Genomic DNA, 24,307 nt, shown 5'->3' with positions numbered 1-24,307 from the left:
AGAAAAACATTCGTAAAAGCTGTAATAGTTATCAGTCAACGTAGCACGTTAACCACACCTGCACGGCACTGTCGGCGCGTTCAGTGCTTCAACTTACTCCCGAGAAACTTGAACTTTTCTCTACTTTCTCTTTTTCTCTTTCTGCCCCACATAATCCCTAGACAATCCACTATCCGGCTATTTTAAGATAGTAAATTCAATTGCATGGTATAACTAACAATGGCTCTGGCGTCGATAATTGCTTGCTAGTCCGCAAACGGTATTGCTTCCGCTAATCAATTCAATCTTTCTCGATCGTAAGGCAATACTAGAACCCTTGGCTGAGAAGAAACTTAATGAGGCCCCGCGATTTTACCGATAGATTGACGGGATTCGCACGAGCGCGTCCAACGATTGCGATGTCCGCACATATCAGGTCAAACGAATTTCGAGGATACCAGGTTTGTAGTAGACCTAACGCTCGAATACATCGTAGAGCCGATAGTAGGTAAGGCATGACGTAAGAGATGGAGAAACCGTTGATCCTATACTTGCACCAAGGCAATGGGCTCTGATTCGAGGGCTGCAGAAGACCGTATCAGTGACCACGTTATCTTCTCCCTTGACGTATCAAATTGAATGATAAATCCGCGATTGCCTCAGCGAGGCTCTATCCGAACGTTGGGATGCTGCGAAAACGGGGAGCGTGTGATCAGTGTAGGTCATGAATAACCCTCTGAAAGTTTTCACCAACAAAATAGATGACCAAAAGTTATGTAGCGCATCTCGGTGTCGGAGAATTTCTCAGAGAAGAACGCTAGCAGTCTTTATACTCCGTCAGGATCCTGCTGTCCAAGGGCCGAAGCATCGGTGCGTGGAACTAATGGGGCATTAGCGACTTTACCATGGAGAAAGGCGGCATCTTCTTCGAGAGTCCAAGCGATCTAGATCTTTTTCTTCTTCGGTGGAGGACCTATGAGCGCCAGAACGCGGACTGCGTTTGGAATATATCGTCGGTAGCGATTCGGCAATCCCATGTAGCGACAAAGCTCGTTGGGCCGAGAGAAACTTTCGATGGCCTTGATTTTATGCGGCGGCAGCTTCAAACCGTCGGCGGAGACGTAATATCCTAGGTGTATTACCTGCTCTTTTCCGAGGGCACATTTTGCGGAGCTTAACACTTCAAAGACCGGATAAAGCTGTCAGAGATGCTGTGCGTGATCCTCGGGAGCGATAATGATATAGACCAAATGTGTTCTTGCGAAAGGGAGATCGCGGAGAAGATGGTCCATATTCCGCTGAAGAGATTGTGCCGCATTAGATTGTCGCAAGGAAGATTGAGTAAGCTCCAAAAGCCCAAAAGACGTCGTGACGACGGTCTTCGAAATGTTCTTCTCCGCAATCTCTCCAAACGCCATCTTTAGGTCTATGACCGAAAAGATGGTTTAAACTAGCTCCTGAAGCAACTCCTCGACGATCGAAAGAGGTAATCGATCTGCAGTTGTACAAGTACGAGGGGTCGCCCACTGAATGGACGAGGCTTTTCCAAATTCGGCCAGCATGCATTTGGTGGCAAATCGGAAAGTTAAGGAGTTCTGCCTAGCCGCCTGGCACCTGCACCTAAGATGATCATGGGGACTTTAGCTACTGTAAAAGATCAATCGAAGGATCGACTTAACTGTAGATTGGGTTGCGCGTTACGAGTTCCATACCTCACAATCGATGAGGAGTTAGCTGCCGTGAGCGTAAGAGCTTGGGGCGATCGCTTCCTCTTTAGTACGTCTTCGGGAGAAACGAACTTAAAACTTGGCACACGAATTCCTGTCATACACGTCGACCACCGCTGCCTAAATCGGAGGCATGCTCACGGAATACAAACGGCTAGGCGCGCTAATTTCAGCAAGGTTCCGATGTTTAGTTTTATTCGCCTCAGACTGCCCAACACGTGACAAGGAAGAAACAAGTAAAAAACTCGACCCTTCAGATATGAAAGGTTTTGTGTATTCCTTTTGTAAGTATATTTGAGTACAGAACTATTCTTTTTGAACGTAGCCCGTAATGTATTTGCATTTAATATGGCAGAATATAAACTTTAGTGTGACACTGATATTTAGTGATTTGGGTTGCAGTAAATTTAGACGAAAAAGATACCATAGTCTATATAACTGCGAATTTTTATGACCCTAGGATAAAATTAAGGTGGGTTTCTAGTCTATTTCCAAAAACATAGAAATATATTATTATTAACTTAATTTGAGTAGATGATGGGAGGAATTTTGAGGCCTGGACACTTCATAGTGAAAGAAATGATCAATTTCAACCCCCCGCGCTCCCCTTCGTCATATATTTATTGAAAAAAATGTATACCCCTCCCTCCCCTAACACTCAACATAGGAGGATGTAATTCATTGTACGTGTGAGGGGCGTTCACAGTTTCCACCTTCTCACCAACATTCGTGTCAATCGAGGTCATTTCCGAGAAAACTGCATGTCACAGGCAGACGTTCTGATGGAATTATGAAATTGAGGAATGTCGCAGCCTGTCTTAAAACCAGGAGACACAGTGAACGCAGCAGGAAGCAACCTGAGTCGCACAACCGATATATAAAAGACGACAAAAGAACTGCAAGTAACCATTTTGAGAAGCAAAACTGAACACTTAAAGAGGTTATGCAAGGAAGCGGACTCCGACCCATGGGGAGGTGCGTATAAGGCGGCCAAGTCATCAATTAAGACTAAACGCTCGCTGCCGATCACCAACCTTAAGTTGCCGCGGGATATTATTAATATTCTCTTTCCATAAATTTCACGCAAATCTAATATACCCACTGCTGAAGTAGAAACCGATGAAATTCCAGAGGTAAGCTCAGATGAGATTCTTGAGCCCGCAAAAAAGATTACCGAAAATAAAGCTCTAGGTTAATTCATCCCGAAAAAAACGCTGTAAATGACAGTCAGTACAGAAGGGCGCTCAAATGCAGCCATGATCGACCAAAAATTGAACTTCTAGCCACGACTTGTAAATTCAACAACAAAAGCATCCAGAGTTACATTCTTGGGGAACATATTACCAAATATAATATCCACGGCAAACCGATCGGCTCCTTTTCTCCAGAGTTGTTAACTGAATTTTGCAGCTCCTGTCTGGGCTTCGGCATTGAAACATGAAGCAAAGATTGCAGGCCCATACCGATTAAGTGCATTGCGGACAATGTGCACAATATAACATTTGACGAGGCAACATGTGTGATAGCAGGCGTGTTGTCCTTCGGCAAACCGGAATCGTGGACCCTATGACCCACCATATGCAATCGGCGAATCCTACACCTTTCGTCGACAGTTGCCACAAACTGAAGCAATACTGGAGTAGCAGAAGAGATGGGACGATTCATTTAAAAGACACTGGACTTGCAGAATTATCCCAGATGCCTCAAAATGATTAAACAATGCCATGGAGAGGTTAACTACGACCTAACCCAATTCCTAAGCGAAGACGGAGGGTATCGCACATATCTTTCCCGCTTTGGGCGCGTGACAGTTCCCCTCATTGTGTGTGATATGATTCAGGAGGATGTGGAACACATTGTTTTTAACTGTCCGAGGTTTGCGACACGCAGGGCGGAAGTGGAGGTGTCACGGAGGCGCTGTTGTTACTCGAGAATATCGTGAACTACTCTGAAACATCTTGGAGGGCCGTGGAAAATTAATGAAGGCGATCGACAATATGCTAAGGAAGGAGAAGCTTCGTAGGAAGGTAATAAATAGCAATACGTCCTACTAAGGATTCTTTGGTTAATTCGTGAGGGCATTGGGTAATGAACCATATGCAATAAGAAGTCACTAGCCCCTGAAGATCTTGCTTGGCGTTGGATTGCCCAGGCACCTGGATACGTCAATATTCCACTTTTTTCAAATCACCGTTTGCTTGACGGATCACACTATAGGTATCTACCAAAACAACACCAAAATATGCATCTAGGTCCACACAGCGAGACAATACCCCAATAGCGCAATCTCTGCAACGTCTTTCTTTTGCAACAATACCAAATCGAACATCAAAACATTTCATAAATCTCGACTCTCCTCAACACTTACTGTTTTCAAACAGAACTGAACGCTCCGCTGATTGAATTAAACACTTTGAATACGTTGAGATAGTTTTTCAATACCTTTCTAAGAGATGGCTAAGTGCGCGTACATTTTACCCATTGCAGCTCGTTCAAGTGATCACCGAGTCTTTGCATCACCTTATTTCACTTATAAAAATAAGAAAAGCCCATTGTGTTCGGCACGTAGAGCAGCTAATTTCATTCTTATGCAATGTGATCTTAATTTTCTCAGACGTATGGATTGATTAGACATCTTAACTCTACTTTGGATCGGATAATCTCTTTCCGATGATATTCATCTTTCGGAAGTGTTGTGTGAAACGTTTTCGGTATAATTTACAGTTGAAATTTGTTTGGCTCCGTGGTTTATTGATGACTGGCCAGTAAATTGATGATGATCGTGGTAGTGACTTGGGATTGGGAATGGATGACTAGAGCATAGTGTTGCGAACAGATTCTTAAAAATGTGTTTTGTCTGCTCTCATGTGTGCCTTTTACAAAGAAATATGAAGCATTGAGAATATTACCACAACAAGCACCGCAAGTTTGAGCCATTCTTGCATCAATCAATCGAAGTAGTTCACGCTCGTATCATTATTCATCTTAATAGGGAAAAGAAAGCAATTGGCTTCGAATACATGCGTGACCTTACACATGGTCTAGTTGATGCTCGGCAACGATCCTTGACCTTCACCAAGCTAATTCCTATCCACTAGCACTGGTTGATATAATGATGAAATGACGTGAGCATCAATGCTGCTTCTCGGTATGAGTTTAATGCTGATTAAGAACAAATTGCATGTGGATTGACGGCTGCCACGAACATCTTGTAATTCATCAGCAAACAGCCTGTAGTTCAGGGAACCGCAGCTATTCTAACGTATCTTTTATTCATTTCTTCCCTTTTTGGTCTGAAGAATCCACTGTGCCAATGATCTCCACATATCCTCACTGGCTTCAAATAAGGTATTCAGAAATACTTGCCCCTCTGGCACAGTGAGGAACACAAAAACAAAAATCTTAAATGTGGCTGCCACCATCTACAACCCCCTTGCACGACGAACCAACTGCATTGGGTAACCTCACTCTGAATTGTGCGGCCCATCTACTCATCAATTTGCTCTCCCAGGATTGTATCTGTTAGGAGTGCGAATTTTTCCTTGACAAATAACCATTTCTTTGCCTTCCTCGCCTTTTCTGACGGCCTCGTTTGACTACGTTTCAGGCTAAAGTGGCCGCTGAACGGACCAAAAGTATCCAGAGCCGGGTTGAGATTAGGTTCATTCGACTGATGAGGATCTTTTCGCATGCTGATTGTTTTTGAGGAACAACGGATCTGGTAGGATCTGAACAGAAGCAATAGCCCGGGGATCGTCCGCCTTGCACTGGAAAAGAGGTTAACTAAACCCCAAGCCAAGGTGGAGCAGCATACGCCTAGGCCTCCGTTTCCAGTGGGGAACTTGATCTCTAGTGAACGGACTCTGAATATTTCCGACACCTTCAGTTTCAAGAAAGACCCTTACACTACTGGCCGGTGTAGTTAGGGTGGACATTTTTCGCGGAGTACTTCTGGCTTCAAGAGAACGAACCCAAGAGACACTAGCCGTCGAAGGAAGTACAGTTGTTGCTAGCCGTAGCACCGGTATGCTGAAATGAACAACAAGGACGTCCGGGCGGGGCGGCTGACAGACTAGCGTTTTCTAGTACTGACGGCAAAATGGGTATAACAAGTCCCTTTCTGAGCAAGCATGAGAAACCAACAAAACGCGAAATCTACGGTCTTCAAGTGCAATCGATCTCAGAACGGCGTCGAACAACAAAACCAAAGGAGCAGAGTATGCAAAGGCAAGCGACCTTTCATCATCATCATCATCATCAACGGCGCAACAACCGGTATCCGGTCTAGGCCTGCCTTAATAAGCAACTCCAGACATCACGGTTTTGCGCCGAGGTCCACCAATTCGATATCCCTAAAAGGTGTCTGGCGTCCTGACCTACGCCATCGCTCCATCTCAGGCAGGGTCTGTCTCGTCTTCTTTTTCTACCATAGATATTGCCCCCCGGGCTGGATCATCCTCATCCAAATGGGTTACGTAACCTATCGAAATTAACGGTCTCAAAGTTGTAGTCTCCTATCTTTATTCTTCCCGTTTGACCAGTGCGATTTGATGCACTGTTGGACAGTTTTTGCATCGCTTGTCGCAGAGAGAAAATCTGGTCTGTTGCTGGCTTGCCTGAAGAGAAGCCTCTTTGGTATGGGCTAATGATGTTCTGAGCGTATGGGGCTATCCGGCCTAGCAAGATAGCGCAGAATATCTTATAGATGGTACTCAGCAACGTGATACCTCTATAATTGCTCCACTGTGTGATATCTTCCTTTTTATGTATGAAACAGATAATGCCTCTTTGCCAGTCGTCAGGCATTGATTCGCTGTCCCATACCTTGAGCACAAGTTGATGAACGACTTGGTGTAATGGGTCGCCTCCATATTGAACCAATTCGGCTGTAATTCCATCGCCTCCTGGCGACTTACGATTTTTAAGCCGATGAATTTGTCCGTCGTTTTCTGTTGGCAGGACCTCTAACTCGCCCATGTTCTAGTTGTTCAGTAGTTCATCAAAGTACTCAACCCATCGCTCCAATATGTCCATTCTGTCGGAAATCAGATTTCCCTCTTTGCCTCGACAGGATGAACATCGAGCTGTGTAATGAAGCCGTGCTGACTTGTTGGTTGGACTTCCGCGCCTGGTGCGGTTGCTCCCTCCTTTTCGCGGCTGGGGCCAAGTATGCTTGTGGCCGTATTTATGATAACGTTCTTCAGGTGATTGTGAAGACCATTTGTTGATGCTTCATCTCCAGGATCTCTGTTGACTGCGGTTATTCCAGCATCCATTTCCCTCTTATAGGTGTTGCGGAAGGCTGTATTGTGGATGGCTTCAATGTTAACGCTCACCTGATTGTCAGAGGGGATTCTGGGTGGTGTGGTTATTCGAGCTCGGAGCACCATGCCAACGAGATAGTGATCCGAGTCTATATTGGCCCCCTATTTGTTCTGACGTTCATCAAAGCTGAGAGATGGCGGCGTTCGATCAACACGTGGTCAAGTATGGTCAAGTATGATTTTGATATTATATCTGGGACATACTTCGAGGGTTCGTTCTACTGCCTCGTAGAAGGTATCCTTCTCCGACTCTGCAGGGGTGTGAACGTTAATGGGGCTTATATTTCTAAACTTGACTCGCAAGCGCAGAGTGCATAGCCTTTCGCTTATGTTTTCAAAGCCGATAACAGTAGGTTTCATTTTTTTACTGACTAAAAAACCTACTCCGAGCACATGGTTTACTGGATGGCCACTATAATATATGCTGTAGCGGCTCTTCTCCAGGAAACCGGTCCCCCTCCAACGCATCTCCTGTAACGCTGTTACATCTGTCCTCTATTGGGACAGGATATCGGCTAGCTACTCAGCAGCTTCATCTCTGTACAAGGAGCGAACGTTCATGAGAAAATGGGTTCGTCGTTGTGTTATCCTTCCAGTCCGAGGCTCCTGTTGCGGCTTCGTAACAAGTTGTTTTCCATGTAGGGATGTCAGCCCTACCAAACCCCAAACCAGGAGGAGCAGTTGGAACAATTTGTCCCGTTTTTAGGCGCGGAAGACGCGCTTTCATCCTTCTCCGTCCGCATCTTTTCATTAAGAAAGAGCTCCCAGCGGTCATCACGTGGAGGTGGAGATAGGGTCTGGCAGTAAAGCTGTTGGTGTTGGTTCAGCAGGCGTTTCGCAGGTTTTATGTTCTATCATGAGTACCAATCCATGTTTCACCCTGGGACCTATACTACCCTTTAACCACCAACCAACACTCTGGCTTCTCTTCAGTGTCGAATAAATCTAAGCAACCTTTGCAAACAGTAAAACAGCAACTGTGAAACCTTTCAACGACGTGAGCAAAAGTCACTTACGTGTGTGGTAATTACCATTCACGCTAGGAACAAAGAGGCGTCGGATGTGTCGACCAGTGTGAAGCCCAGGCTGTCGGAGATGGTCATCGAGCGTCTCCTGGACGGCAAGTAGAACCAGAGGGGAAGAATCTCCTGATTTGACCCCTCCCAGGCAGTCCATAGGCGAGCGCTAACCAATTCTCTAAGCACATTCGAGCTATTGGAGACGACGAAAATTTAACGTCCAACAGGGACTAATGAACCTCCATGCAAGCATCATGCTCAGGATAGCACAGATAAATCTGCAGCACTCGAAGTGCACCTCAGCTAATCTGCTGGTCTTCCTCCTAGGGGCAGACATCAACATTAGCCTCAACGGAACCATGCAGCAGAGAAGGCCGAACCATCAGGGGACTTCAAAGCAAATATTACAATTTATTCCACAATACAAAAGACACAGATTGGGACAAATCTAGGAGCGTATTCTCATAAGGCGAAACCTGCATGCTTTTCGGTGTCCAGATATAAGTTTTAGCAACTTAACCATAGGCAAAGTAGCATGGACCAACAACGTGTATATTTCTTCGGCTTACAAGGCTCACGACCGATCAGCTTCACCAGAAGAACTATACCATATGACGGCCACCATCGCGACAAAGAAAGCCAACCTGCCAGTAGGGTACGACGCCAATGAAAGGCATACGCTTCGGGGCAGTTCGGAAGTCAAGGAATGATGTGAATTCTCCTTTACTTTCATATTAACACAAAACTATCGACATTTAACAAGGACAGTACATCAGCCTTATATTTAATCAACTGTGACTTTTGGGAGGATATCTTTGATATAACCAACAGCGATACTTTCAGAGTGGAGAACGAGATGGTGTCTGACCAGAGATCCTTCTCAGGTTACACCTCGATACTTTTCAGTATAAATATCGTTGCAAAGGCCTCCTACCTTTTTAGAGATCATAGGAGGATCAAGTTATCAAGAAGAAATTCTCCGTTGAACCAAATGGTAACATGGGCACAATATCATAGAACTCGAGCAAAGATCGGGACTGTAGAAAAGGCATTCGAAATCGCCTTCAGAGTCTCGTGTCTTGCTAAATATAGTAGGAAGCCATTGCCACCGTGGTAGAAGATCTGTCCAACCTTAAGAAGCTGATCAGGGAGGTCCTCAATGTTTTTTACAGGCGCAAATACTGGCAACCATACAAGGACCGCCTAAAGAGGTACAAGCCGGTCCATGCTGGACTATTGTTAGAACATTGAAAGCAGCAGCGACTCTAGAGCGCATTTTGGACATGCACTAGTCCACAGAAATCGCTTTTTACAAAGTAATTAGCACGGTTGAGCAGTCACTAACTACACTACAAACAACTGACGGGGAAGGGAGAATCCATACTAAAAATCAAGATAATCAGGATAATCCTTTGACCCTCTGCTACTTCTTCAGTGTCCTCACGTCGATTTTCGCCAGCCGCCGAGTCTTCTCGCTACTGGCGGACTCCTGAGCCAGGAAGAGAGCCTACCGTTCCAGCCACCGTAACACATACCTCCATTGCCGTGTCTGCCGGGTTTGATCTACTGCTTCCAGTGATCCAGAGTCGATATCATGGCAACTGGGAGATGGATGATTGCACACCGTTCGTGCACTCAGACGCCGGAAAAGCTCTTAGGACTCCTTATCAAAGGCAAAGGAGAGGGATTATGACTGCTATAGCCCGGAAGTGACTCCAACCAGTCCGATCCCTGTCTAAAGTAAATGATTACCTTTGTTAAAAGCATCATGATAAAGAGTAAAGGAAGAATGAGGTCGCAGTCTTCAGAATAGGATAACTTTATTTATTAGCTGGAAAGACAACGTTTTTATTTTTTAATTACGATGAAGGTGCCTTTATATTAGGAACTACACTACCGCCACCCAATATGTGCATGGAATTATTTCCTTGCAAGGGCAAGCAAAGTAAGTCGACAACTAGATTGAATTTTATAAAAGCTCAAATTAGCCAGAAGCGGGCAAGAGGCCAGATTAACACAGTCTTTCGGATGTTAATACTTACTGGAGGCAAGTACTAACGAAAAAATTACCTCAAACAATACCCTACATCCTAGGATATCAAAGAACAAATTTTTATGTCATTTTTTTTTTCCACTTAGCACCCGTCACCATGCTCCCGGCAACCGACCTTTCCAAACAGAAACCCCTTCGAGTTTACATTACAGATCTATCGATAAAAGTGACCAAAAGGGTAGTACAGGCCCTAAGGCGAAAACGTGCATTGGTATCCACGATGCAACATAAAACCTGGAAAAACACCTGCTGAACCAATACCAACAGATCTACTACCAACTCCACCTCCACCTGGTGATAGCTGCGAGTTTCTTCTTAACGACGTAGAAAAAAGATGGCGGGTCTCCCGCGCCTAAAAACGGGACAAATTGTACCAACTGGTCCTCCAGGCTGGAAGTTGGGTAGAGCTGATAACCCTACATGAAAAACAAATTGTTTCGAAGCCATAAAAGGAGCCTCGGACTGAATCGATGTTACTACGACGAACCCGGCAATGAAAACGGACGAACAATTTGCGCATTTTCAAATGGAACGTGTGCTTCCTGTATAGATCGCATGCTGCCCAGCAGCTATCCAATACCCTGTCCCAATATAAGACTGATGTAACAATGTTATAAAAGATGCACTGGACAGGAACTTGTTTCCAAATATGATATCAAAGACAAGTATGATATCAAAATCATGCTTGAAGATTTTAACAGCCAAATAAAGATGCAGCGAGTATTCAAACGATACGTTGACTGCCATAGCTTGCATAAAAGAACCAATGAAAACCGACTACCGATTATTCAGTTGACAGTATCGCACGGTGCAAAAGCGAGAATTCTGAACTACCTTATTAAGGCAGGCCCAGGCCGGATACCGGTTATTGAGCCGTAGACGATGATGGTGGTGATAGCAAACAACACCAGGTAAACACTTCTGTCGCGTTGCTCCCATGGCAGAGATGAAGTAGTGTCTTATGGTTTGCCGTTGTCCAGGACAAAACCGAAAGTCGCCTGTATTTTGATTTTTTTAATAGTAATAAGTTTTTTTTAAATACCCTGCCAAAGTAGCGTATTCCAAAGTCATGTCCTGTCTAACGCTTTCTCGAAATCAATGTAGAACAAGCGAAGCTATGATCTAAACACCGTATTTTCTGCACACTGTTCCACAATGACCATGTTAAAGTGGTCGGTATCTGAGGATCCAGAACGGAAACCAGCTTAGTTTGTTGATCGAGCTTTCGAATTGCTAATTAATACGTTCCGAGGTAATTTTAGCTAATATCTTCACTTTTCAGTGAAACGCAAAGATTGTTTTTTGATTAGGGATAACCCTATTGTTTTTATTTGCAGATACCGATATTTCGGAAGCCAGCCCTTCCTTACAATAGGCAGGGAGCAACTAGCTTCCGAAATATCGTTAGTTGTCTCACTTAAGACGAGGGTCCTTCTTTGGAGTCTGCTTTTTCCACTTATAATCATCAACATCAACGGCGCAACAACCGGTATCCGGTCTGGGCCTGCCTTAATAAGGAACTCCAGACATCCCGGTTTTGCTCCGAAGTCCACCATTTCAATATCCCTAAAAGCTGTCTGGCGTCCTGGCCTATGTCATCGCTCCATCTTAGGCAGTGTCTGCCTCGTCTTCTTTTTCTACCATAGATATTGCCCTTATAGACTTTCCGGGTGGGATTATCCTCTTTCATACGGATTAAGTGACCCGCCCACAGTAACCTATTGAGCCGGATTTTATCCACAACCGAACCGTCATGGTATCGCTCATAGATTTCGTCGTTAGGTAGGCTACGGAATCGACCATCCTCATGTAGGGGCCAAAAATTCTTCGGAGGATTCATCTCTCGAACGCGGCCAAGAGTTCACAATTTTTCTTGCTAAGAACCCAAGTCTCCGAGGAATACATGAGAACTGGCAAGATCATTGTCTTCTACAGTAAGAGCTTTGACCCTATGGTGAGACCTTTCAAGCGGAATAGTTCTTGTAAGCTGAAATAGGCTCTGTTGATTGATAACAACCGTGCGCGGATTTGCTCATCGTAGCTGTTATCGGTTGTGATTTTCGACCCTAGATATGAGAAATTATCAACGATCTGAAAGTTGTATTCTCCTATCTTTATTCTTTCCGTTTGACCAGTGCGGTTTGATGTTGTTGGTTGGTTGGTTTTCGATGCTGACGTTGCCACCATATATTTTGTCTTGCATTCATTGATATGCAGCCCAAGATCTCGCGCCAATAGCCGCCTGCTCGATGGGGATGAAGGCAGTTTGTACGTCTCGGGTGGTTCTTCCCATGATGTCGATATCGTCAGCATAGACCAGTAGTTGGGTGGACTTAAAGAGGATCGTACCCCTTACATTTACCTCAGCATCACGGATCACCTTCTCGAGGGACAGGTTAAAGAGGACGCATGATAGGGCATCCCCTTGTCGTAGGCCGTTGTTGATGTCGAATGGTCTTGAAAGTGATCCTGCTGCTTTTATCTGGCCTCGCACATTGGTCAGGGTCAGCCTAATCAGTCTTATTAGTTTCGTCGGGATACCGAATTCTCTCATGACCGTGTACAGTTTTGCCCTGGCTATGCTATCATAGGCGGCTTTAAAGTCGATGAATAGATGGTGCAACTGTTGTCCATATTCCAACAGTTTTTCCATCGCTTGCCGTAGAGAGAAAATCTGATCTGTTGCTGATTTGCCTGGAGTGAAGCCTCTTTGGTATGGGCCAATGATGTTCTGGGCGTATGGGGCTATCCGGCCTAGCAAGATAGTGGACAATATCTTATAGATAGTACTCAGCAACGTGATACCTCTATAATTGGTGCACTGTATTATATCTCCCTTTTTATGTATAAGACAGATAATGCCTCGTTTCCAATCATCAGGCATTGATTCGCTGTCCGATACCTTGAGCACAAGTTGATGAACCATCTGGTGTAACTGGTCGCCTCCATATTTAACTAAAAAACTGTAAAACTGTAAACTGTAATTCCATCGGCTCCTGGCGACTTGTGATTTTTAAGCCAATGAATTGCACGGACTGTTTCTCCTATACTTGGTGGTGGCAGTATTTGTTCGTCGTCTTCAGTTGGCGGGACCTCAAACTCGCCGATTTTCTGGTTGTTCAGTAGCTCATCAAAGTACTCAACCCATCGCTCCAATATGCCCATTCTGTCGAAAATCAGATTTCCCTCTTTGTCTCGGCAGGATGAGCATCGAAGTGTATAAGGCTTTATCCTGCTGATTTGTTGGTAAAACTTCCGCGCCTGGTGCGGTTGCTCCCTGTACTTTTCTAGTTCACAGACTTGTTGCTTCTCTCAGGCTTCCTTTTTCCGTCTGTGCAGTCGCTTCTCCGCTCGACGAAGTTCGTGATAAGTCTCTGCGCATGCTCGCGTTCTTTGAGAATGCAACATTACTCGATATGCAGCATTCTTGCGTTCCGTTGCTAGCTTACATTCATCGTCAAACCAGCCGTTCCGACTTTTTTTGCGGCTGGGGCCAAGTATCTTTGTGGTCGTATCAATGATAACGTTCTTCAGGTGGTTGTGAAGATCATTTGTAGATGCTTCATCTCCAGGATCTCTCTCGACTGCGGTTATTGCGGCATCCATTTTCCTCTTATAGGTGTCGCGGAGGGTTGTGTTGTGGATGGCTCCTTTCGTGGCTTCGTAACATCGGTTTTCCATGTAGGGTTGTCAGCCCTACCCAACCCCCACCCTGGAGGACTAGTTGGTACATTTTGTCCCGTTTTTAGGCGCGGGAGACTCGCCTTTATCCTTCTCCGTCTGCAGTTTTTCATGAGAAAAGAACTCCCAGCGATCACCACGTGGAGGTGGAGATAGGGTTTGGTAGTAGAGCTGTTGGTGTTGGTTCAGCAGGCGTTTCCCAGGTTTTATGCTCCATCGTGGGTACCAATCCACGTTGCGCCCTGGGGCCTATACTACGCTTTGACCCCTTTCACTTATAGGGCTAGGAAAATAAGATCTCAAACTCCGTAGAAATAACGAACGTTAGAAGCATAAGAGTCTTTTTCAGATAATTTTTTAAAACTACAAACGACTGAAATATAATTGCCACTGTTACTTCAAGGTGATCGGGATGCTCTGACCTAATACAATCCCGAACGTAAAACTACGACGTTGTATGGTCCTGCCCATAGACTTGTTGATTAAAAAGTGAAAGTACCAGTGGATAAGTCATACTCTAAGAAAGGGTTATAATTCCATTAATGGCTACCATGAAATAGGATTCACTATCTCAGAATAGCCGACGAGTGGTTCGCCTTAACGACGTGTAGCGCAAAACAATAAAGGAGGAGTACGGATCTCTTAGGATATACTGGAAGGAAATGGAGCACATCTCGAAAATCTCACAGTGATGACTGGTAGATGTAGTGGACGCATTAAGACCCAATTGAGACTTGAATAGCGTTATGATAGTAAAATCGGAAAGTAATCAAATGAAAAGGAATTTTTACTATTTTTTTAATGTCACTATCAGTAAACTTGACGCTATCTAGCACTTAATTTGCTGCTATCTGTCCCCTAACTTGGCTCATTTAGATTTAGACAGTGGAAACTCCCCAAGCCGATCTTCGCCAGTCCTTCGACAGTTTCTACCTTGAATGACCTGAGTTCAGCCTATTTGAACCAGCTACAAGGAGTAACTGACAAGGAAATGTACAAATTTTCCTACCCCAATTTGACTGACAAATTACGCTACAAAACTTCTCATAAAATTGAATTCCAATCGATGTCACACTGATTGAATATACATTTTCGCATATTTCTCTATCTAGATAAAAAGCGCCCAATGGTAGACACTTTTTATAGTAGAATTGATATAGGTTTTTTCGTACCAATTAATTGTATACAAAGCATTCCAATGTGATATAGCATCCCACTCTGAACAATGCATCGTAAACTCAAAATTGGCGTTGCTGCCGGATAGCTGAACTGTTTTTATTAGTGTTTCTACCAAAGGAACGCAACCATCAAAAGTTAAAGTCAAATAAGCTAATACGGGTTTACACTCTGATTTTATCTTCAAGCGACCACTGTAGTGCTACCAGAGCCATGTGTCCACTATCCGCATCCGAGAAAGTTGTAGAATGAGGAATATGCATAAAAAGTTAACTGTGAAACAAGGTTTATTCAATTTCAAAAATATTTTAATAAAAAAACAAAGTTTTTCTCTCTACATAGTGTGTATATATATAACCAGTTTTATCGTTAAACTATTATTGCTTCCCCAGCGGAATGTTTTCACCTTTCATGGAGGTATATGTGACTTATTCGCGAACTTGCAAGAAGTGGACTATCACAAGTTGCAGGCATATACGCAAATACGTTATCTGTACACAGTTATCTTAAAAATCCATAATTCAGATGCGATCGTGAACATTTACGACTAGAAAAACAGAATTTTTAACTACTTGCGCTTCAATGGTTTCGCGAGCCACATATCCATCCCCAAGCATTATCATTCAAATGCTGAAACTTTTTTTTGCATCTTGTAAAGAAATTTCACTATCTTACAATACATGCTGACTCATCATACAGGTAAATATCACTAATATTTGGGAATGTCCGTTATTACATAACCCACATTTCGCATACACCACAGTTTTCAAGTGATGCCTGCAAAAAATAGAAGTCCCAACAAGTTCTTTTCAACATTTGATCAGTAAACGTTTGGCAGCAACTTATTTTCGTAACCAAACCTTGCGGGAAAAAAAAAGAAAAACAAGCAATGGTCATCTAATCACCCAGCTAAAATCGCAAGAAACCCGAAACTTCACAATATAAACAGTAAAAAAAATTTAAAAAAAAAGTTAATGAATGTAGTAAATCATCTGCCTTTGTGTTTACTTTCCAAAGAGCACAAATAAAATTTGAATAAAAATATATAAATAAATAAACAGATTTCGACTGCATTCTAATCAGGTTTAATCGAATTGACAGTGTATATATAACCAGTTACCAGGTTACGTGCAGCGCATCGTTGATATGGGCGTTGAAAAGTCAAAAGTGTGAAAGTCTGTTCCGTCTATTGTGGTCTCACTATGAGCGCTGTTAAAATAAGTATCTTCTTTGGATTCTTGGCACGCACTAACTTACTTTTTCACTCTCATTTTTTTTTGAATGACTACTTCGCCTGGTGCACCATCAAATCGGTAACGAACGACCTTCAAATGCATGAAGAAGTAAACGTTCAGGTTGATACCCAGTGTCTAAAAGCGCTCCAACACGCACAGACCGAAAGGGGGTGTTTCAAATAAAATCGACTGCATGTGGTCAAAGGGTAGTATAGGTCCCAGGGCGAAACGTGGATTGGTACCCACGATGGAGCATAAAACCTTGGAAATGCCTGTTGAACCAACACCAACAACTCTACTACCAAACCCTACCTCCACCTCCACGTGGTGAACGCTAGGAGCTCTTTCTTAATGAAAAACTGCAGACGGAGAAGGATGAAGGCGAGTCTCCCGCGCCTAAAAACGGCACAAATTGTACCAACTGGTCCTCCAGGTTGGGGGTTGGGTAGGGCTGACAACCCTACATGGAAAACCGATGTTACGAAGCCACGAAAGGAGCCATCCACAACACAACCCTCCGCGACACCTATAAGAGGGAAATGGATGCCGCAATAATCGCAGTCAACAGAGGACCAGAAGATGAAGCATCAACAAATGATCTTCACAACCACCTGAAGAACGTTATCATGGATATGGCCACAAAGATACTTGGCCCCAGCCGCAAAAGGAATCGGAACGGCTGGTTTGACGATGAATGTAAGCTAGCAACGGAACGGAAGAATGCCGCATACCGAGTATTGTTGCATTCTCAAAGAACGCTAGCACGCGCAGAGACTTATCACGAACTCCGTCGAGCGGAGAAGCGACTTCACAGACGGAAAAAGGAAGCCTGGGAGAACCAACAAGTCTGTGAACTAGAAAAATACAGGGAGCAACCGCACCAGGCGCGGAAGTTTTACCAACAAATCAGCATGAAGCCTTATACACCTCGATGCTCATCCTGCCGAGACAAAGAGGGAAATCTGATTTTCGACAGAATGGGCATATTGGAGCGATGGGTTGAGTACTTTGATGAGCTACTGAACAACCAGAACATCGGCGAGTTTGAGGTCCCGCCAACTGAAGACGACGGACACCACCAAATATAGGAGAAACAGTCCGTGCAATTCATCGGCTTAAAAATCATAAGTGGCCAGGAGCCGATGGAATTATAGTTTACAGTTTTACAGTTTTTTAGTTAAATATGGAGGCGACCAGTTACACCAGATGGTTCATCAACTTGTGCTCAAGGTATCGGACAGCGAATCAATGCCTGATGATTGGAAACGAGGCATTATCTGTCTTATACATAAAAAGGGAGATATCACACAGTGCACCAATTATAGAGGTATCATGTTGCTGAGTACCATCTATAAGATATTGTCCACTATCTTGCTAGGCCGGATAGCCCCATACGCCCAGAACATCATTTGCCAATGCCAAAGAGGCTTCACTCCAGGCAAATCAGCAACAGATCAGATTTTCTCTCTACGGCAAGCGATGGAAAAACTGTTGGAATATGGACAACAGTTGAACCATCTGTTCATCGACTTTAAAGCCGCCTATGATAGCATAGCCAGGGTAAAACTGTACACGGCCATGAGAGAATTCGATATCCCGACGAAATTAATAAAACTGACTAGCCTGACCCTGACCAATGTGCGAGGCCAGATAAAAGCAGCAGGATCACTCTCAAGACCATTCGACATCAACAACGGTCTACGACAAGGGGATGCCCTATCATGCGTCCTCTTTAACCTGGCCCTCGAGAAAGTGGTCCGTGATGCTGATGTAAATGCAAGAGGTACGATCCTCTTTAAGTCTACCCAACTACTGACCTATGCTGATGATATCGACATCATGGGAAGAACCACCCGAGACGTACAAACTCCCTTCATCCAGATCGAGCAGGCGGCGCAAGATCTTGGGCTGCACATCAATGAAGGCAAAACAAAATATATGGTGGCAACGTTAGCACCGAAGACGAATCAACCAACAACATCAAACCGCACTGGTCAAAAAGGAAGAATAAGGATATAATAATACAACTTTGAGACCGTTGACAATTTCTCCTATCTAGGGTCGAAAATCACAACCGATAACAGCTACGATGATGAAATCCGCGCACGGTTGTTTCAGCCAACAGACCCTATTTCAGCTTACAAGAACTGTTCCGCTCGAAACGTCTCACCATAGGGTCAAAGCTCTTACTGTACAAGACTATAATCTTGTCAGTCCTCATGTACTCCTCGGAAACTTGGGTTCTTAGCAAGAAAAATTGCGAACTCTTGGCCGCGTTCGAGAGATGAATCCTCCGAAGAATTTTTGGCCCCTACATGAGGATGGACGATTCCGTAGCCTACCTAACGACGAAATCTATGAGCGATACCATGACCGTCCGGTTGTGGATAAAATCCGGCTCAATAGATTACGGTGGGCGGGTCACTTAATCCGTATGGATGAGGATGATCCCACCCGGAAAGTCTATAAGGGCAATATCTATGGTAGAAAAAGAAGACGAGGCAGACACTGCCTGAGATGGAGCGATGGCGTAGGCCAGGACGCCAGACAGCTTTTAGAGATATTGAATTGGTGGACCTCGGCGCAAAACCGGGATGTCTGGAGTTCCTTATTAAGGCAGGCCTAGACCGGATACCGGTTGTTGCACCGTTGATGATGATGTAGTCAGTGGGTTCAATCTAAGAAGTATACTGCAATAACCTCTAAACCAAGCAGTAGGTAATAACACCTTCTCATTTACAGCCTTTCCAAGAATTTCTTCTTTTACGGTTTCCATTAGCAAATGGAAATGCTAATAAAAATGATCTTTGGTCATTTATTTTGGAATATACGCTCGGTCCTGAACATTAAGAATCAAAAACTTTCAGCTTTATCTGCTGGACGTTACAATTATTAGGTTGTTGCACATGAAATGGCCGATTTGGCAATCAAGTGAAGTTAGTTGCGATTTTGTTATATCAAACCACCACCAGTTGGCGCTGTTGGTGCCGTAAAATGAAGTATAAATACTCCTAGACTTAATCAAGGAGTCATTTCAGTTTTGGCCATCGTTGTGATAACAGTGAATAGAAAGGAAGAGAGGATGGAAAAGAGCCAAGAACGTATACTTTTTCTGTATGAGTTCAAACTCGGCCATAAAGCAGCGGAAGCGACCAAGAACATTAACAGCGCATTTGGAGCTGATACGGTAACCGAACAAACCACACGGCGGTGGTTCAAAAAATTCCGGCCCTGCGACGTAAACCTTCAAAATGGGTCACGTGGACATCCAGGACCATCGATTGACAACGTCGAGCTGCGTTTGCTAGTCGAATCCGACACACGTCATTCTGTGAGAGACATTGCAGAGAAACTGGGCTTACACTATTCGACAGTTTCCCAGCACTTGGAACAACTTGGAAAGATGAAAAAGCTCGACAAATGAGTTCCGCATGCCCTTACGGAGCAAAACATGGCGCTTCGAATGCAAATTTGCAATTCTTTAGTCTCCCGCAACAGAAGCGATCCCTTTTTGCACAAAATAGTGGCATGTGATGAAAAGTGGAGATTATACGACAATCGTCGCGAATCAGCACAATGGCTAGATGTTGATGAGCCACCGAAGCATATGCCGAAAAAGGTAATGGTGACTGTTTAGTGGTCTTCAGCTGGAGTCATCCACTATTCTTTTTTGACACCTGGAGAAACGATAAATGCACAGAAATACTGTGCCCAACTCGAGTAAATGCACCAAAAAGTGAGTAGTCAACGGCCGAGATTGGTCAACAAAGGTGGTGTGATACTCCTTCACGACAATGCACGACCTCATGTATCCAGAACAACGGTTCAAAATTTGAACGAATTGCAGTATGAGACTCTGCCTCGTCCACCATATTCACCGGGCCTTTCGCCAACCGACTACCACTTTTTTAAGCATTTGGATCATTTTTTTGCGGAAAAACAATTTAGGAACGAAGAGGCTGTCAAAATTGCCTTCGACGAATTTATCAACACCCGACAGTTGGACTTCTACGAAACTGGCATACATGCTCTTGAATCTCGCTGGGAGAAGTGTTTCCAATCGACTGGCATTTATTTTGATTAAATAAATAAATTTTTGTAAGCATTACAGTCGTTTCAAATTTTACTACCAAAACGGCCATTTAATTTGCAACCACCTAATACTTATGTAATAATAAACTGGTAAATAAATAAATAAAGTGTGAAAGGAGGAGGGATGGATATCTTCAGTCTGAATGGCTGTACGCCACCGCAGCGTCTCAGGGGGTAGGTGAGGAAAGTGCAGGAACTTTGCAGTCTTGCAGATTCCCCACACCTGGCAATTAGGTACAAAATGCAAATCCATCTAATGAGAAGCGGGAGTCGTCTGAATTGGTGACTGGGTCAAGCTCTCATAATGGACAGCACAGTGTCGAAACCGCTAGTCGTGGGGCGGTTCGATGTCTAAGCGCCACAACGACCAGGAGCATAGCTTCGGCTGCTGCAGCTGTTTCGCACAATCTGTGGCGACCACTTCAGCAGGTTCGCGCAGGTAGCGGATGAAGTGGACTGAAGAAATGAACCTCTTCATCATCCGCTCCTACTACGAAATAACGGCGGAGCAAGGACAACATCTTACCGCCGAGCGTTTCCCGCAATTCACGCACGTGACTGTGCAACGAGTCGCAGACCAGTACAGCTTTATTATTTGCAGCGACACAATCTCGGCCACCATCAGGAAGCGCGTTCGACTTGAGGCCATCAGGGGAACTGATGACCGAGAGTCGATGGGCACAGAAGCGGCGGCATTAACAACACCACGCCGCACTGCACGCAACAGTTTCAGTACTCGAGCGTGTATAGAATTCTCGGATATGGATCCTTTGCATACTAAGACCAGGTATTCCCAGGCTCTATGCATCTCCAGCCACTCCGGGAATTCTATCTCAAATAAATGATGAGATTGCATCTCGATTATGTGCTAATATATTGCTGCTGCAACTACAATCACTTGTGTATTGTGGTGCAGTTGCGGCTGTCAGATTGCACGGTCGGAAGAGTCGCTTTGGTGTTATTGGTTTGAATGACCAAAGAGATCCACCATGGAAAATTCGTCTGAAACGTCGGCGAGACTACTAAGGCAGGACATCGCTAGACTGATTCAGATCAGCACTGGCAACGCCAGCAGGCGGGTGAAAAATTAAGTGCAGAAGGTTTACCGAAACTATGCCATCCCCGATGAGATACCCGTAGTTGAAATTTTGGACACACTAAAGCAGAAACTTTCGGCGAAAGTCACTCCCGACGTGTCCAGAATGCAACATACGAGGAATCTGCGGAGCTTTTTCAACGAATCCCAACAGAAGCGAAAGAGTATTGGGTAGGACTTTGGGGGTTACTCACCCAGCATGCTGAACTACAGGTGTTGTACCTAAATCCCTCACGGCTTCCCTTGATGTCCTGGGACTTTCGCGCAGTCTGGTTCAAACCATGCAGAAGTACACCATTCTGCATACGTGCTCGATGTTGCGGGGAGTACTCGACGGATTCTCCCACTGACCTACCACCGGCCACCACCACCAGTGCCCCTTTAGTTTTTAGTGGGTAGGATCGTCCGAGCCTAAATGCTTGGCACTTAGTGCGAGTATTAGGTGAAATTCGGCATCTGCCGAGATTGTGATAACTCGGAAATAAATAAAACATTTTAGGATTGTAAGTAAACTGGTGAGTTGTTCCTGCAATACTATTCTTTCCGGTGGTAAAGTGATGTTCACAACAAAGCGCGGTCTGATGAACTCGATCCCATACAAAGTTTTTTTTTACAAAATTCCGGTCCAGAAGAAGACACATTACAATAATGTAGTACGATACACCAACGGACATTTACAATATAGAATTGAAACATGCTTTCTATGAGCAGCCTACAAAAGCTCGATTATCTAAACTGCCAGGAAGATTGGGATGTAATTACGGTCATGATCACAGCGATCTAGAGTAAAGTGCGAAAAGCGAAATAGGTCATGAAAGTTCGGTTACTAACACCGTACAGGAGACCCACCTAAAGTGAACTAACTCCGCCCCTTGATGTGATACCTAAATCCCTCACGACTCCCTTGATGTCCCGGGACTCTCACACAGTCTGGTTCGAAACATGCAGAAGTACACCATTTTGAATGCATGCTTGATGTTCCGAGAAGTTCTCGACGGATTCTCCCATTGACCTACCACCGGCCACCACCACCAGCGCCCCTTTACTTTTTAAGTAGGTAAGATCGTCCGAGCCTAAATGCTTGGCACTTAGTGCGAGTATTAGGTAAAATCTGGCAACTACCGGGATTGTGACAACTCGAAAAAAATAATAATAATCGTTGGTGCAACAATTAGATTGGATCAGGGCCTTGAAGTGAGTCAGAGCACTTCATTCAAGACCGTAACGATACACTACAGTACACTGTAGGAGGCAATGTGGTCAGCATTGCCCTTACCCGAGATTAATACCCTGATTTGACTCAGGAATTCACTCTCAGCTGAGTCCACTGGTATCCGACGAGTGATCCAATGAGATTTGAACCGCGAACTTCCATGAGTGTGAGGGAGTTACATCCTTTTAGGTCGAATTCAAGGGTGGTCCCCATAAATGCAAAAAGGTGGTGTACATTTTTTTTCAACAAATATAGTCATGTGGAGTATCAAATGAAAGTCTCGATTAGTGTTTTTTTAAACCTGGCTTAGTTTTGACATTTGTTGGAAAGGTGGGGAGTGCGAGGGGTCGAAATTCTTACAAATGGGTGGATGCACACTCAAATGCATTTATATAAGAAATACACAAAACCTTTAATATCTGCACCGTCCAGCGGTTTCTCGACTTGTTTAGCATTTTTATTTTGGCAAGATAAATGTACTCTTCAATCTTATCATATATTACTCTTGGGGTCTAGAATTATGATTATGATTAATTAATGAATTTGATAATTGTTTGTAATTAAGCCAAGAAAGGACAAAAGGAAAGAACTTGCTATGCCGCCTGAAACCCTTCTGTCCAAAGAGAAGGAGACTGCAAACCAAACACCAATAACAGAAAAGATGTGGAAACTAAGAAGGACTAGACCGTGTACTCTGCTCATTAAGCTAACGGAAGGCAAGATATTTGCAGAAGTCCTCAGTGATAAGAAAGAAAAGATAAAACCCGAAGACGCTTAAAGCAGAAGTGTCTTTCATGCGGAAAACGAAGGGTAGCGGAGTCTTCGGCGAACAAGGACCGAAAATCACTAGCAAGAGCACGTTCTGCGAGGCGGTCAAGGGGCTATTGGGGGAGTAGGCTCACGTTTCTACTCTAGAGTCTATGTGCTCTTTAGAAATTCGAGAGATTGACCGCCTCACAGAAAAGGTCCTTAAACCGTGAATGTCCGGAAGTAATCAATGCTCGGATAGGTATCACTTCTGTGAATGCCCGAGGCCAAAAACTCGTTGTGGTGGAAGTTACCGAGCAACATGCTAGGAAAGTCATTAACAGCGGGAAAACCAAAATTGGATGGACAGTATGCAGGGTACGAATGCGGATAACCCCCACCAAGAACTACAAATGTCTGGACTATGAATACACGTCAGCAACGTGAAAGATCGTGACGCGTCTGGTGAACGCGTTGCACACACTGCGAGGTCGGGGCGGTGTCCAATCTTTAAGGTGTAACTAGAAAAGGCTAAGACGCAACTAGCATGATCCGCAATTTACAAATTAATATACGCCGGAGTGTAATCGCTCTCGAATTGCTAGCGCAGTTCGCTGCGGAGGGATAAGCTGATCTAGTGATAATCAGCAAGCAATACTGGAACAGGTACTCGCTCTAATCAGCAAAGGAAAATGAGACGCTAAGCTGCCGTCTCCATACGTGTGGTTTCTGCAATGGAGTGGTGGACGAAACCGAAGATGCATTCTTCTGTTGTGAAAGATGGGACGGCTTTTGTCATTAGCTTTATGCGGACCCAAGGAAGCTCTCTCTAGGCAACATTTTTAGAGAGACGCTGAGAAACGGAAAATGGAGTCGTGTTGCGCATTATGTTCGGACTCTTCTGGTTGCGAAGAAGACTGAACTCAATCGGCGGAGCGACCAGATGGCAAGAAGTTCCTGGAACT

General features: G+C 44.4%; 1 long non-coding RNA gene across 2 annotated transcripts; it reads left to right on the top strand.

The window, feature by feature from the left end:
- Positions 1 to 15,082: 15,082 nt before the first annotated feature.
- LOC119649546 lies at positions 15,083 to 15,971 on the top strand. 2 transcript variants are annotated; one of them, XR_005249150.1, is made up of 3 exons: positions 15,083 to 15,244; positions 15,352 to 15,658; positions 15,723 to 15,971. It is a non-coding gene; the product is annotated as an uncharacterized LOC119649546 (long non-coding RNA). The 2 variants fall into 2 exon arrangements; XR_005249151.1 differs by having other exon boundaries at positions 15,321 to 15,658.
- The last annotated feature ends 8,336 nt before the right edge of the window (positions 15,972 to 24,307 follow it).

The sequence above is a fragment of the Hermetia illucens genome, chromosome 2 (genome assembly GCF_905115235.1).
Source record: "Hermetia illucens chromosome 2, iHerIll2.2.curated.20191125, whole genome shotgun sequence".
NCBI classification, from domain to species: domain Eukaryota; kingdom Metazoa; phylum Arthropoda; class Insecta; order Diptera; family Stratiomyidae; genus Hermetia; species Hermetia illucens.
The sequence above is the reverse complement of the archived record's forward strand: the minus strand, read 5'-3'. Positions and strand labels throughout refer to the sequence as shown.